Source organism: Oncorhynchus gorbuscha, linkage group LG24 (genome assembly GCF_021184085.1).
Source record: "Oncorhynchus gorbuscha isolate QuinsamMale2020 ecotype Even-year linkage group LG24, OgorEven_v1.0, whole genome shotgun sequence".
NCBI lineage: Eukaryota > Metazoa > Chordata > Actinopteri > Salmoniformes > Salmonidae > Oncorhynchus > Oncorhynchus gorbuscha.
Window position 1 is genome coordinate 43,760,292 of NC_060196.1, and position 17,982 is coordinate 43,778,273.

Genomic DNA, 17,982 nt, shown 5'->3' on the forward strand with positions numbered 1-17,982 from the left:
ATTTTGAGGATCTGGGGAGGCATGCCAAATCTTTTCAGTCTCTTGAGGGGGAAAGGTTTTGTTGTGCCCTCTTCACGACTGTCTTGGTGTATTTGGACTATGATCATTTGTTGGTGTTGTGGACACCAAGGAATTAAAACTCTCGACCTGCTCCACTACAGCACTGTTGATGTTAATGGGGGCCTGTTCGGCACGCCTTTTCCTGTAGTCCACGATCAGCTCCTTTGTCTTGCTCACATTGAGGGAGAGGTTGTGGTCTTGGCACCACACTGCCAGTTCTCTGACCTCCTCCCTATAGAATGTTTCATCGTTGTCGGTGATCAGGCCTACCACCGTTGGGTGGTCAGCAAACTTAATGATGGCGTTGGAGTCGTGTTTGGCCACGCAGTCATGGGTGAACAGGGAGTACAGGAGGGGACTAAGCAGGCACCCATGAGGGCCCCGCGTGTTGAGGATCAGCGTGGCAGATGTGTTGCTCCCTGCCCTTACCACCTGGGGGCGGCCCGTCAGGAAGTTCAGGATTCTGTTGCAGAGGTACAGTTGAAGTCGGAAGTTTACATACAGCTTAGGAAAATACATTTAAACGCAGTTTTAATCCTAGTAAATTTCCCTGTTTTGGGTCGGTTATGATCACCACTTTATTTTAATAATGTGAAATGTCATAATAATGCTAGAGAGAATGATTTATTTCAGCTTTTATTTCTTTCATCACATTCCCAGTGGGTCAGAAGTTTACATACTGTCAGAAGGTGGGTGTAGCTGGTGCATGAAGTCAGGTGCAGGAGAGCAAAATGAGTGAGCAACGTACTTTACTCAAAAAATAAAGGCACAAGGTAAACAAATACACTTGACCAATAACCAACAGGAATATTATGCACGGGTGAACACAGCACCCGTCACAAAACCAGCCATCATAAACCGAACTGAACATAGGAATAATCACGCACAACAAACATGGGGTAACAGAGGGTTAAATACATGAACATGTAATTGGATAATGAAAATTAGTCCACGCCTGCTAGCCTGCTGGCCTTACTGGGTCGACAGGAACATTAGCCTGCTGGCCTTACTGGGTCGACAGGAACATTAGCCTGCTGGCCTTACTGGGTCGACAGGAACATTAGCCTGCTGGCCTTACTGGGTCGACAGGAACATTAGCCTGCTGGCCTTAGTGGGTCGACAGGAACATTAGCCTGCTGGCCTTAGTGGGTCGACAGGAACATTAGCCCGAGATATTTGGAGGGATATCACACCTGGCACAAATGATTGTCTAGTTCTGTTTTTCCTGCTGAGGGGTGCCCTATAACTGTGCCCAGAGGGGAGTAGTTCAAACTATGTTTCCATTTCCAGACCCAGATGGCATTGTAGCCATACCCCCAACCACCAAGAGGCCGTGGCCGTGGTCAGCGGTCCCCCAATCCCACAAACAGGAGTGGGGGCAGAAACTGAATGGCAGGGGTCGGCTGTCGACCGATTTACCCAGCAGAACCTGACCTACTGGTCATCCCACTCCTCAGACCCATGGGTGGTGATGACCCTCTCACAAGGGTACAGGCTGCAGTTCCGACGCCAGCTCCCACCATTTTTAGGGATCAGAATGACTTATCACAGACCCCCAGAAAGCCTACACCCTCAACCTGGAGAAGGGCGCGATCACAAGAGTAAAAGCATCAGAACAGCAAGATGGCTTTTACTCAATCTATTTCCTGGTTCTGAAGAAAGACGGAGGCTTCCATCCAGTTCTGGATTTAAAATGGTTCAATGTTTTCCTAAAAGTTCTTCTCTTTCACATGTTGCGGACAGTCGACGTTCTCCAGACCGTAGCTGCAGGGGAATGGTTCACATCCCTGGACTTAAAGGAGGCTTACTTTCATTTTCCTCTGTTGCCGGAACGCATGAGTTTCCAGTGCCAGGCATACCAGTTTGAGGTATTACTCATCGGTCTCTCCCTGGCTCCTCGCATCTTCACAAGATGAGTGAGGACAGCCCTGAGCTCCCTCAACCTACAAGGGATCAAGATCCTTCCTTACCTCTATGACTGCTCATCTGCGCCCCCTCTTGCAAGTGTGTGGCCAAGGGCACAGTACTGACACTGACCCACGTCACCGCACTGGGTCTTACCATGAACAGTGAAAAGAGCAACTTCCCGCCAAGCCAAAAGGTAAACTTTATTGGCATGGCTCTGATCTCTCGCACTATGAGGGCATGTACAGTATAACACCTCAGCACATGGACAGCATTCTTCTTCTTCTGCAACAACTCCAGTTGAATGCATTGGTGAAGGTACAAACCTTCCAACAACTGAAGGGCATGCTCGCTGCAGCCTCCGCAGTGACACCGTTAGGCCTGCTGTCTTTAAGGCCACTACAGGTGCGGTTCAATGACCTCCGCTTAGACCCCAAGCGGGACAGAGCACCAAAATACGGATGACAAGGGAGTGCTACTCTACTCCATTGTCGTGGAGGAAGAGAGCCTAGAGGTGTCCCTCTCGGATCAATTCCGGCATGGCGGGAAGTCTTGACGACCGACAGTTCATTAACAGGCTTGGGAGGAAAGAGCACATCGACGTGCTAGAACTTCAGACAGTGTAATTAGCCCTGAATCACATTCTGCCGGTTCTCCAACACAAACATGTCCTGATTCAATCAGACAATACTGTACATTGACAGTGTTCCACATCAGCCATCATCAAGGGGGAACAAGGTTTGTACGGTCCCTACAAGTGGCCCAACAACTCTTGATATGGGCCCTACCACAACTGGCCTCCCTACGAGCCATTCATCTCCCAGGCAAGGTGTGCGATGTGGCAGACTTCTTGTCGCGACAGAAACTGTCCCCGGGGGAATGGAGACTTCACCCACAAATGGTGAAGATGATCTGGCAGCGGTTCAGAGAGCCTACTGTATGCTTTCGCTCCGACCCCCCCTGATCTTAGCATTGCTGCACAGGGTCTCTCAGGCTTGGCACAGGATGCTGCTTGTAGCCCACACATGGCCAGAGGGCCTACTGTATGCTTTCGCTCCGACCCCCCTGATCTTAGCATTGCTGCACAGGGTCTCTCAGGCTTGGCACAGGATGCTGCTTGTAGCCCACACATGGCCAGAGTGCCTACTGTATGCTTTCGCTCCGAGCCCCCTGATCTTAGCATTGCTGCACAGGGTCTCTCAGGCTTGGCACAGGATGCTGCTTGTAGCCCCCAGAAGGCCAGAGAGACCCTGGTTTCCAACCCTTAGTCTTCTGGATGGAGAGCCATGGCAGCTCCCTCACAGACAGGACCTGCTCTCACAGTTGGACGGCAGGATATGGCATCCCAGCCCAGCCCAGGCCAACTACAGCTATGGGCGTGGCCTCCGTAGAGCCCGACCCTCTACTGATCAGCTGCGATCCTGCTATTATCGAGACGTTGCAGTGAGAGCTTCAGCCATATCGGCTAACCATTTACGCATTGATGGAAAATCGGCAGCGGCCCACTAACTCGTATGCCAAATCTTACAAGGTGTCCACCGTCTGCATCCCCCACAGGGGGCCGTCCCGTGGCATCCTGGGATCTGCCACTAATATTGAAGGCTTTGACAAAAAACGAATTTCAAGCATACGGAGTATGACATAAAAGTGTTATCTCTGAAAACGTCTTTCCTCTTAGCTATTTCATCAGTGAAACATGTGAGTGAGCTCCACTTTCTCTATACGAATCCTGTCTGCCTACGATGGAAGGCAGATGACCTAGGCAATCCCTTATGGCCCAATCCAGCTTTTTTTGCCTAAGGTTTTATCACCCCTTCACATCAATCAAGCCATCTAGCTGGCAGCCTACTGCCCCCCTCCTTTCCAGAATGCTGCGGAGGAGCGAGCAAATCTCCTGTGTCGGGTCGTTTTCCTCAAACGCTATATGCAAGCCTCGGAGCACTGCACTAAGTCAGATCAGCTGTTTCTGTGCTTCGGTGGGAAGTCAAAAGGCCTTGCATTGTCCAAGCAGAGGCTTTCACAGTGGGTTGTGGATTTCATCACTCCGGCCTACAAGGGTGTAGGGCTCTCTGTCCCAGAAGGTATAATATGTCACTCGACCAGAAGTGTCGCCACATCAGAACACATATGAACCGCGGGGGCACACTGAAAGGCGTCCCACTGAATGACATACGCACAGCTGCCCTGCCCGTTCTGAAGATTTTACAAGGTCAACGCCGTATCCTGCCACACCATGGGCTCTGCCATTCTTCCAGTGGTAGTGGTGCATTAATCCGAGGTTAGTAGTGCTATTCCGCATGACCCTGTTGGTATGAGTCATCTGTACATTCAACCGTACTGACGGTCTGAAAGGTATGAAGTAAAACAGCAGTCAGGAATGTAAATACGGTTCTACGTATACCTGTAAGACCGTCACTACTTTTCTGTCACTCTGAATCTTATGGGGGAGAAGATTCTCTACAACAGTGCGTGGTCTGACGTAGGGTTTTATATGAACCGTGGGGGCACGTCCTCCCACGCTGTCATGTCGCCTGTGTGACTTAGTTGTTATTATTACTCGACCTGCGCGGAGTGCGAGGGATATAATCCATACTTTAAACTGTACTGACAGTCTGAAAGGTATGAAGTAGAACCATAGTTACATTCCTAACTTCCATTTTTATTTCATGTTTAATCCCCTCCAAACTCTTCTCTACTAGTTCTCACCTAGACAGTATAGCAGAGGTTAGAGGTTAGACGATGAAGTGGTTGAGGTCATGTAATGTGTTACTAAAAGGCTAAAAGTTTAGGTAAAGACTTAGTCAAGTTTCATCTCACTGTAATTTCCTGTCTGGGGTTGTGGTCCTGTACAGAAGAGAAGGCAATGTAATACCTGTGTTCATTCTGCATCATGTGATTGACAGCACAAAGTTCCCAACCACTGATCTCTCCTCTTCCTACAGAAATAAGTTTAATTTATGCAACAGAACACACCAGAAGACTAGGACTACCTATCATATGTTGCAGTATGTTTGTATTTTGAGGCTTATCGATCTATCTTAACTATTTACATAGGTAGACCGTAGTAGACAGTTTGGTCTTGGGGTCCAGAGGTTTATTTTAAAATTGTGGTCAATATTTCCTATTGCCATTGGCAGTTCCTACAGTGTGACTTTCTCTAAAATACACTCGCTCCTTCCTCCTTAGGAGTCTAATAAAATGAATGCACTGGTGTAAGACAAATTGTGTAAACTCACTTTAGGAGATGTTTACAGATTCCAATATTTTTAAAGGGTAAAATTTGAACGATTTATAAGCAGGCTTCACATATAAAGAAGCCTTGAAGCCGCAGGCTAGAAAATTGTTGTGTGTTGTCCATCATTTCTCAGGATTCTCTATTGCAACTGATTTATGTGGTGGCTAACTACGTTCGTAGCTTCTGCTTTGTCTGTGGTTGTGGCCCTAAAACTAATGCAACATAAACAGCTCCAAGACAATAATCAGCAGTAGGCCTCAAAGCCTCGTAGTTTCCTGGTGCTGCCAACAGTCTACGGACATGTCACAGAGGAAGAAGAAGAAAGAGGAAGATGTCATAACCTCCGGCAGAAGGATACCTATATGTCTATATGTTTTATGATATATTGACATATCTTGTAGCCTTTGTGTTGACTCTCGTCACAGGAGATGAAGATGAAGATAACCATCCTGGTACTAATCTTGGGAGTGTCTTTCACGGGTAAGTCTCTGTGTGTTTGTCAGATTAGTGCTTTTCCGTTGTGGAGGAAAGGTTTGCAGCTCCACTATATGGACAGTCACCTATATACAGTATGGTCTATAGATGCTCAAACTATCAACTTCAACTCTGTTGATATGCAGCAACTTGCCTCTCTGTTTGTTTTTCTGTCACCTGTAGCTGCAGCCATCGAATGGAAAGCCACGGTTGGTCAGGAGGGCAGGTTGAGATGGGAACATGGTGTAGAGAATGCTAACCGCATCAGGTGGGAACACGATAAAAGACAGATTGCCTACTGGGCTGACAGTACCTTCAAGCTGGAACCAGGTTACAATCTGACTAGTGGGGAAAGCTGGACCACCCTGGTAATCAAAAATGTCACCAAGGAAGATGCTGGGAACTACACCTGTCAGGCACACATCATATTCGGCCCTCCTGAGGCGACCGGGAGGTCGCTCTTGACTCATCACTACTCCAGCCCTTTTGATCTTAGTGTGCACTTGTTCATTTCTCTTCATGCATTTAAGGGACAGATCTAAATTTACTGGGGGGTGGGAGACACTGGTCCAACTCAAGGTGTCATTAAAAAAATGCACCCCCAATGTTAAAAATATTTTTACAAGACTCTCCAATTGTACTGTAAAATAAATGTAACACCCTCCTCTTTAATAGAATTACCTCAAAATAATGTTAATGACCACAAATATCAAGAACTGTAGTGACCCTGTCTTTATAAACATTGATATCAGCTTTGCCACTTCAGCATGCTTTTGTGGCACAGTCGATGCCACGCAGGGCTACGGGCCAGAAGGTTGAGGGTTCGACCGACCACCACAGAGGAGCTCACTCTCCCTGCCTGTTTCATTACTTCACGATCAGAGCCGGTTGTAGACAATTATCAGCAAGGAGGGAATCAGATTTTCAACATTTTGATGTCATATTTATAATTATATAAAATACATGCGACTAATTCTCCACCAAAATGTTTTTGTGCCAATGCACCACACAACCAAATAAACAAAATATACCTATATACATACACCTTAGCCAAATACATTTAAACTCCGTTTTTCACAATTCCTGACATTTAATCCAAGTAAAAATTCCCTGTCTTAGATCAGTTAGGATCACCACTTTATTTTAAGAATGTGTTATGTCAGAATAATAGTAAAGAGAATGCTTTATTTCAGCTTTTATTTATTTCATCATATTCCCAGTTGGTCAGAAGTTTACATACACTCAATTAGTATTTGGTAGCATTGCCTTTAAATTGTTTAACTTGAGTCAAACGTTTTGGGTAGCCTCCCACAAGCTTCCCACAATAAGTTGGGCGAATTTTGGCCCATTCCTCCTAACAGAGCTGGTGTAACTGAGTCAGGTTTGTAGGCCTCCTTGCTTGCACATGCTTTTTCAGTTCTGCCCACAAATTTTCTACAGGATTGAGGTCAGGGCTTTGTGATGGCCACTCCAATAGATTGACTTAGTTGTCCTTAAGCCATTTTGCCACAACTTTGGGAGTATGCTTGGGGTCATTGTCCATTTGGGAGCTCCATTTTTCGACCAAGCTTTAACTTCTTTAACTGATGTCTTGCGATGTTGCTTCAATATATCCACATAATTTCCTGCCTCATGGTGCCATATATTTTGTGAATTGCACCAGCCCCTCCTGCACCAGCCCCCCCGTGCTTCACGTTTGGGATGGTGTTCTTCAGCTTGCAAGCTTCCCTCTTTTTCCTCCAAGCATAATGGTGGTCACTGTGGCCAAACAGTTCTATTTTTGTTTCATCAGACCAGAGGACATTTCTCCAAAATGTAAGATGTTTGTCCCCATGTGCAGTTGCAAACTGTAGTCTGGCTTTTATTAATGGCAGTTTTGGAGCAGTGGCTTCTTCCTTGCTGAGCGGCCTTTCAGGTTATGTTGACATAGGCCTCGTTTTACTGTGGATATAGATACTTTTGTACCGTTTTCCACCAGCATCTTCACAAGGTCCTTTGCTCTTGTTCTGGGATTGATTTGCACTTTTCACCCCAAAGTACATTCATCTCTAGGAGACAGAATTACGTCTCCATCCTGAGCGGTATGACGGCTGCGTGGTCCCATGGTGTTTATACTTGAATACTATTGTTTGTTCAGATGAACGTGGTACCTTCAGGCATTTGGAAATTGCTCCCAAGAATGAACCAGACTTGTGGAGGTCTACAAAAAAAAATCTGAGGTCTTGGCTGATTTTGATTTTTTTTCCCCATGATGTCAAGCTAATATTAACTGAGTTTGAAGGTAGGCCTTGAAATACATCCACAGGTACACCTCCAATTGGCTCAAATTATGTCAATGAGCCTATCAGAAGCTTCTAAAGCCATCAGAAACTTTCTGTCCAAAAATGATGCAGAAAAATTAATCCATGCTTTTGTCACTTCTAGGTTAGACTACTGCAATGCTCTACTTTCCAGCTACCCGGATAAAGCACTAAATAAACTTCTGCTAAAATCCTGACTAGAACCCAAAAAATTCTATCATATTACTCCAGTGCTAGCCTCCATACACTGGCTTCCTGTCAAGACCAGGGCTGATTACGCCGGCCCGATGAGACCAGTGCGTAGAGCCGGCTTCATGGCACCTGGCTCAATGCCCACTCTAGCCCTGCCAACGGGCTATGCACATGCACCGGGCGCTCCTCTCCGTGCGCTCCTCTCCGGTAAGCACGGGGAGTTGGCGCAGGCCTCCTACCTGCCTTAGCCACAATCCCCGTGTGCCACACTCCCTTCCCGTGTGCCACACTCCCTTCCCGTGTGCCACACTCCCTCCCCGTGTGCCACACTCCCTCCCCGCATGCCACACTCCCCGTGTGCCCCCCCCAATACATTTTTGTGGTTGCCTCTCGGGCTTCCTTGCCAGCCGTGTTCCCTCGTATCACTGGCTCCTCTCTCCGGCTGCCTCTACTCTCCTAGCTGCCTCCACCTGTTCCCATGGGAGGCGATCCCTTCCAGCAGGGATCTCCTCCCATGTGTAGCAACCCTTGCCGCCCAAAACATCCTCCCATGTCCAGGAGTTCTGACATCGCTGCTGTGCGTTACCACACTGCTTGGTCCTTTTGTGATGGGTGTTTCTGTAAGGGTTGTCGTTGGTGGATGAAGGAGAACACCAAAGCGCAGTGTTGTTAGTGTTCATCTTTTTAATAAGAAACTGAACACTTCAAAAATACAAAACAACAAAGTGACAACCGAAACAGTTCTGTCTGGTGCAGACAAACAAAGACTGAAAATAACCACCGACAAAACACAAAGGAAAACAGGCTACCTAAATATGGTTCTCAATCAGGGACAACGATAGACAGCTGCCTCTGATTGAGAACCATATCAAGCCAAACACAGAAATAGAAAATATAGAAAAACTAACATAGACTGCCCACCCCAACTCACGCCTTGACCATACTAAATAAAGACAATACAAAGGAATAAAGGTCAGAACGTGACAGTGACAGAATGTAAACTTATGACCCACTGGAATTGTGATACAGTGAGATATAAGAGAAATAATCGGTTGTAAACAATTGTTGGGAAAATGACTTGTCATGTACATGTCTTAACTAACTTGCCCAAAATATAGTTTGTTAACAAGAAATGTGTGGAGTGGTTGAAAAATGTGTTTTAATGACTCAAACCTAAGTGTATGTAAACTTCCGACTTCAACTGTATATATGTACTAGCCTACCTCTTTCATGTAATTAGCCAGTTGTTAGCCTTATATTTACACTACCAAAAGTTTACACAAGAACAAAAGTTTGTGGACAACTGCTTGTCGAACATCTCATTCCAAAATAATGGGCATTAATTCATATGGAGTTGGTCCCCCCTTTGCTGCCATAACAGCCTCCACTCTTCTGGGAAGGCTTTCCACCAGATGTTGGAACATTGCTGCGTGGACTTGCTTCCATTCAGCCACAAGAGCATTAGTGATGTCACGCACTGATGTTGATCGATCAAGCCTGGTTCGTAGTCGGCATTCCAATTCATCCCAAAGGTGTTTGATGAGGTTGAGGTCAGGGCTCTGTGCAGGCCAGTCAAGTTCTTCCAAACCATTTCTGTATGGACCTCGCTTTGTGCACGAGGTAATTGTCATGCTGAAGCAGAAAGGGCCTTCCCCAAACTGTTGCCACAAAGTTGGAAGCACAGAATTATCTAGAATGTCATTGTATGCTGTAGCATTCAGATTTTCCTTCACTGGAACTAAGTGGCTTAGCCCGAACCATGAAAAACAGCCCCAGACCATTATTCCCCCTCCACCAAATGTTATAGTTGGCAATATGCATTGAGGCAGGTAGCGTTATCCTGGCATCCGCCAAACCCAGATTCATCATTCGGACTACCAGATGGTGAAGTGTGATTCATCACTCCAGAGAACGCGTTTACACTGCTCCAGAGTCCAATGGTTGGCGAGCTTTACACCACTCCAGCCGATGGAAACCCATTTCATGAAGCTCCCGACAAACAGTTATTGTGCTGACTTTGCATAAAAAACGCTCCTTAGCTGTCTCAGGAAAAACTAGACTAGAATAGCTTGCTTGATTTTTTTGTTGTTGTTGCATTTCTTATACTAATTGACTATTGGAAGAGGGATGCTAGCTGTTGTTTGCTGAATGTTAAATACAAGCCAATAGAACTCACAGAGAACGTGGGATGGCGGTAGGCTGTAGCAGTTATTTGTTCAGACCCGTAATCATTCAATCTTAGCGAAGATAAAATATTTCCGTCTACATCTCATTCTAGTCCTATATTATTCAAGTATGTCATTACAATGATGAAGGTAAGGAAAACAAAACGTATTCAATGTAACTGTTGAAAGCGAGTAAGGAATGAAGAAATAGAAAGAGGAGGCAGGCTAATACGCACATCGCACAACATTGGGGGGGTATGAAAGGTATGCATGCCTCAGCCTACTAATTATACGTTTTATTATATTTCAACATTTTAAATCAAATTTGTTAGCTTATAATTGTAACGTTGTGGGCCGCCTGCACCAGCATCACACGTTCTCTCCCAGATTCATGGTCTGAAAGAGGTGCTTAATCCCAGTCCATATAATACAGTTTAATACAATACTACCACACTCAAAAAGATGAGTTTATTGGAGTTTGTTTCATTTACATACACAGGAGAGCATAGCTACATCTATGGGCTTTATGTTTTTCTGTCGTACGTAATGGGCGGTAGCCTATATCATATAATGCTATGTATTGGATAAGGGCACAATCATTTGGTCTTTTTGGGGTTTGGGCTCATTAAACCGGGCTCATAAAATGTATTTTAAGTATGGCTCATCAAGCTCAGGCAGCATCAGACTTGACTTTTTATGCTGGTCAAGGCTCTAATCAAATCCAGACATGTTTTTTAATTCTTTATATACTTTAGAATGACACTTTCTGTTTGGGCGGGAAATACCAGTGATTCTTCTCGGGATGGAAAGTTTGTCAAATAAAAGGAAAATATTCACCTCTAGTCTGTAGCTTATTCTTTAGATGTTTCGGGCTGCTGGTAGACCATTATGTGTATTCACATCCGACCTGGCGCAGCCAGCGCCATCAATAAACGAGGGCTATTGACAAAATGAGCCACATTTACTTGTGCTTATAACAAATGACAAAAACGCTATTCCTTGTCTTTCGATGTGTAGCATATGCAAACACTTTATAGCCTATCATTGTATTGGTTTTTAGGCTACTTTCCTAAAACAATAATTGTCCGCCTCATGGTTCAGCTGTCATAGATTTGAGCACTAAATGCATCGGGGCATTGCGTGCATAGTCCTATAGGCTTGGGTGTCCACTGTATGATAGTAATATTCAAAATATATATCGTCTATATAAAATAAGAGAAGCTTAGGCCTAGCCCCAGAGAGATAAAAGAGAGATGAAGATATGCTGACGGAATGCTATGATACCTATATGCATTTCTTTATGTCAGATGGCTACTGTGTAGCTATACAGATATAGACTTACAGAAGGAGGCTAATTCGTCAATTTTCCATCGTCATATTTGTTATAAAGATAAGCATTAAATTGTTAGATTATAGGAGTAACTCTGGTAGGCCTGAAATATTCCTCACCTCAAGTTAAACTGTCTGAGTCAGTTGGAATACCGGTGCGCACTGCCTTCATATCATAGGCTTGCAGTAGCTAAAGCTTAAATAACAGCTACACCAAACTTTCACAAAAGTTTCAAAACTTTTTATGGTAATACCAAAAGTAAGTCAAGCCATTGCTTATAGGGAAATTATGAGCAGGCTATTATATTCCGGCAAACACAGCATTGCTGAAACAGAATGAAACAAAACACATGCGAACTGGTTTAAACCTTCATAAAAACTTTGAACAGGCGACAACAGCAATTACCAACAAAGGAGAGTGTCTACCATACCCAACAAATAACATACATTTTATTTTAATTTTACAACAGACCTAATTACCATCTTAAACTACATACAATTTAAAAAACGGATTTAATTTAGCCAATGAACATGTCTCGACAGAATTATAACAAAATAGGTGTTGCATATTTAATTAATTAATATTTCGATTCATAAATAAGCTTACAATAATAACGATTAATATACAATAATAATAATGATAAAGCAAATTATTATAAATACATTTACGTTTCAAAATTGCATCCTACCTGAATAGGGAGTTGCACAGGAGCCTGCATTTGGCCATGCCAACTTTCCTTTCATCTTAGTCCACTACAGTATTCAAACTAATATTAAATTCCCCTTGTAGGTTTTTCACTATAAGCATACTCCTTTTTCTCTAACTTTAGTTTTACTTCAATGCAAAATGCTTCCATCTTCACAATCAACAGTGGCCTAGGCCAAGGCTCCTCTCTCTCTCTCTCTCTCTCTCTCTCTCTCTCTCTCTCTCTCTCTCTCTCTCTCTCTCTCTCTCTCTCTCTCTCTCTCTCTCTCTCTTATCAGCAGACTCAGGTGTGAGAGAATGGTGCTGAAGCTCGAATTCTGAATGTAGGCTATGATAGACAGCCTGTCCTGGCTACAATTTTATTTATTTTTATCAGCCAAAAGCCAATAATTACCTGCCGCATTTTCCCATCTGAGTTGTGTTTTCATCAAATGGACTTGAAGTTACAAGTCTGTGCATAAATATGCAGTGCACTTAAAAATAACTTTTGAGGCTAAATTCCCATGTTCGGAATAAAAAAAGTCCAAGTTAGATGAGTTTCCACCACATTTTATTTGGTACATTTACCCCCCTTTTCTCCCCAATTGGTAGTTACAGTCTTGTCCCATCACTTTAACCCCCCTACAGGCTCGGGAGAGGCGAAGGTCAAGAGCCATGCGTCCTCCAAAACTCAACCCTGCCAAGCTTCACTGCTTCTGGACACACTGCTCTCTTAACTCAGAAGCCAGCCGAACAAATGTGTCAGAGGGGAGGAAATACCGTCCAGCTGGCAACTCTAGGCCTATATGGTTTTGTCACAAAAAAATAATGCATAGATATAGAAAATGTGCCCACTGGTATTGGCACTTGCGCTCTAACCAACAGCATGCAAATACAGTGCAGGTATAGCATTCTACATGATGAGATAATTATTTGTCAAATGGCAGCCAAGCATCAATCGTCATGTCACCATAATAAAACCCTCAATATTTATTGAAAGGAGCATCAAACTCATCACAGTGCACTTTCACCACCCTGTGAAGTTCATCATAATTGATTTAATCTGGAGCCTAATAAACTGCATGCTTTCCCATGATGTAGGCTACTTTACTCACATAAAAAGGTTGTATTGAAACCTGATTAATGTCAAGCCATTTTGAGGATGTGGAATTATATTTTTGATGATTGTGCGCATTCCTACGGGATAATTTGTTGTAGCGTAATCAGATTAAAATATTGTGACAGGTTGAGTTAATGCCACATATAAAAGGTAATACATTTTAAAAGTTAAATGATAAATATTTAAGCTATATTGAAGTGTTAAGTTCTAGGTGTGCGAGGAATAGCTGCTCGGATTTTAGAGGAGGTGCGCAACCTCTTAGTGATCCCTTCGCGTGCCAATCCAACACCCAGTGAAATTGCATCGTGCCAAATTCAAAAACAGAAATACTCATAATAATAATTCATAAATCAGACAAATGTTATACACTGGTTTAAAGATGAACTTCTTGTTCATCTTGCTGCTTTCAATACCGGAGGAAAATAATGCGGAGTGTGCTTTTCAGGTCATGCGCCTCTATCAAACAGTACACTTCACTCGACCCTCGTTCTGAACAGGGCTACTTCTTCATTTCGCAAAGGAAAAACATTAGCCAATTTCTAAAGACTGTTGACATCCAGTGGAAGCGATAGGAACTGCAAGCAACTGCTTTTGAGAGTGGCAAGCAAGCAACTGCAAACAACTGCCAATTCTAGATTCCCAATGAAAACCCATTGAAAAGAGTGACCTCAACAAAACAAATCCTGGATGGTTTGTCCCCGGGGTTTCGCCTGCCAAATAAGTTATGTTATACTCACAGACATCATTCATCAAACACTCTGAGAAACTTCAGAGTGTATTCTATCCAAATCTACTAATAATATGCATATCCTAGCTTCTGGGCCTGAGTTGCAGGCAGTTTACTTTGGGCAAATTTTTCATCCGGATGTGAAAATACCGCCCCCTAGAAGTTTTAAGCATTCCTGAATATCTGGCCCTACCGGGAGCATATGTGGTCACATTGTTATAGGAGGACTTCGGAGAATGATGATCCGGAAAAATATACCCAGACTGGCCTGCTACTGTGCCTTTCTAGACCTTGTAAACTGTAGAGAATAGACCCACAACTGATCCAAGTCGATTGAAACATTTAATTTCACAGGGATTTTGCGCAGTTATTCAAATGACATTTTCACTGCAGCCTAGAGTAGAATTTTGTACTCACTTGAAAACAATAATGCAATTATTAATTAGTCTAGGGAGGATAATTGTATTGTCCCTAAACAAGATCATTCTGGGAGGTTTTTGAGCAATGTGTCTCACGTCTGCATTGTTCTTAAACGCGCATTGTTGCACATGGCCTCTCCGCTGTCTATCAGCTATTCCTATTTGTTCTTGTCAATTCATACTGAAATATGTATGCAGCTTTGAATGTTTTTATGTGTGGTATGATTGCTAGTTAGCCTATTGCAGACCTGGACAAACGATCCACCTTTCACTATTGTCACTGTAAATGGTGGATAGAGGGCAGGCTAGACCATTAGACTGGTAGACTATATCACAACCCACCCCAAAGCAAAGAAATGTTTGACAACCCTCCCCTATTTTGGACCACCCCTCCCCCCAGTATATTGCAATCTGTCCCTAAAAATAAAATACTTTTTGTAATTCATTGGGAGGAATGACCAAGTGCAGTTTGGAAAATTTTGGGAGAATTATCAAAGATATAGCTAATTAAATAACCTGGTAGATTACAAAAATTGGTACACTGAAATAAGATGGTATATTAACTACTGGTAAGTCATTACCTAACTACACTGAGTGTACAAAACATTAAGAACACCTTCCTACCCTTTTGCCCTCAGAACAGCCTCAATTCGTTGGGCATGGATTCTACAAGGTTTCGAAAGCGTTCCATAGGGATGCTGGCTCTTGTTGATTCCAATACTTCCCACAGTTGTGTCAAGTTGTCTGGACGTCTTTTGGATGGTGGACCATTTTTGATACACACAGGAAACTGTTGCGTGTGAAATACCCAGCAGTATTGCAGTTCTTGACACAAACCGGTGCGCCTGACCAAACCCTGTTCAAAGGCACTTAAATATTTTGTCTAGCCCATTCACCCTCTGAATTGCACACATACACAATCTATGTCAATTGTCTCAAGGGTTAAAAATCCTTCTTTAACCTGTCTCCTCCCCTTCATCCACACCGATTTAACAAATTACATACAATAAAGGAGCATAGCTTTCACCTGGTCAGTCTATGTCATGGAAAGAGCAGGTGTTCTTAATGTTTTGTAGTATAATTTAATTGGCATGATCTTAGAATTACATCTTTCTAATACCATACTGATTTTAATGTTATACACATGTTTTAGATATTTCCAATCATTTTTCTTTTAGATGCACGACTACCTGACTCAGGCAGCACAGTTCATGGTTCTCTCTTCACTGGTAAGAATCACTCTCGATTATCTTTCTCTTGTATTATCATTATGACTCAGATTATGTTGTTTATATACAGCTAAACTACATATACTGCAGGTTGCGAGATGATGCCACAGAAAACTATATTCTAAAGATTATGATAATATATGCAGTACTTTATTCTTTACTATTTTCTACATTGTAGAATAATAGTGAAGACATCAAAACTATGAAATAACACATATGGAATCATGTAGTAACCAAAGAAATGTTAACCTTCCTAGCGCATTGGAACCCGATAACCTTTTCCGCTGAAAAGGCAGCGCACGAAATTCAAAAATATTTTTTAGAAATATGTAACTTTCACACATTAACTAGTCCAATACAACAAATGAAAGATAAACATTTTGTTAATCTACCCATCGTGTCCGATTTCAAAAATGAAATCGATTGCTGTCTGTGATTGCTGTTTGTGTTAGGGTTTGTCCGGGGTAGGCTGTCATTGTAAATAAGAATTTGTTCTTAACTGACTTGCCTTGTTAAATAAATAAAAATAATTACAGCTCTGCACACTCTTGGCATTCTCTCAACCAGCTTTATGGAATGCATTTAAATTAACAGGTGTGCCTTGTTAAAAGTTCATTTGTGGAATTTCTTTCCTTCTTAATGCGTTTGAGACAATTAGTTGTGTTGTGACAAGGTAGGAGTGGTATACAGAAAATAGCCCTATTTGGTAAAAGACCAAGTCCATATTACAGCAAGAACAGCTCAAATAAGCAAAGAGAAACGACAGCCCATTATTACTTTAAGACGTGACGATTATTCAATTTCGGAAAGTTTCATGAAGTTCAGTCGCAAAAACCATCAAGAGCTATGAAGAAACTGGTTCTCATGAGGACCGCCACAGAAAGAGAAGACCCAAACTCTGCTGCATTGGATGAGTTCATTTGAGTTAACTGCCTCAGAAATTGCAGCCCAAATAAATGCTTCACAGAGTTCAAGTAACAGACACATCTCAGCATCAAAAAGAGACTGCTTGAATCAAGTCTTCATTGTCAAATTACTGCAAAAAAACACTACTCAAGGACACCAATAAGAAGAAGAGACTTACTTAGGCCAAGAAATACAAGCAATGGACATTAGACCGGTGTAAATCTGTCCTTTGGTCTGATGAGTCCAAATTTGAGATTTTTGGTTCCAACCGCCGTGTCTTTGTGATCTCAGCATGTGTGGTTATCACCGTGAAGCATGGAGGAGATGGTGTGGGGGTGCTTTGCTGTGATTTATTTTCGAATTCAAGGCACACTTAACCAGTATGGCTACCATAGCATTCTGCAGCGATACGCCATCCCATTTGGTTTGCGCTTAGTGGGACTATAATTTATTTTTCAACAGGACAATGACCCAACACAACTCCAGGCTGTGTAAGGGGTATTTGACCAATAAGGAGAGTGATGGAGTGCTGCATCAGATGACCTGGCCTCCACAATCACCTGACCTCAACCTAATTGAGATGGCTTGGGATGAGTTGGACCACAAAGTGAAGGAAAAGCAGCCAACAAATGCTCAGCATATGTGGGAACTCCTTCAAGACTTTTGGAAAAGCATTCCAGGGAAATATGGTTGAGATAATGTCAAGCTTGTGCAAAGCTATCAGCAAGGCAAAGGTTGGCTACTTTGAAGAATCTAAATCTAAAATATATTTTGTTTTGTTTAACACTTTTTTGGTTACTACATGATTCACTATTATTTTACAAGTACAAATAAAGAAAAACCCTTGAATGAGTAGGTGTGTCCAAACTTTTGACTGGTATTGTAGCTAAAACAAACCAATTGTAAAATGAATAAAAATATAACCGCAACATGCAACAATTTTGAATATTTGACTGAGTTACAATTCATATAAGGAAGTCAGTCAATTTAAATGAATGAATTAGGCCCTAATCTATGGATTTCACATGACTGGTCACAGATACCTTTTAAAACAGTAGGGGCGTGGATCAGAAAACCAGTCAGTATATGGTGATCAAAAAGCATGATCATTACAGTATATGTATTGATCATATATGGTGAGACCACCGTTTGCCTCATGCAGCGCGACACATCTCCTTTGCACAGGCTGTTGATTGTGGCCTGTGGAATGTTGTCCCACTCCTCTTCAATGCCAAT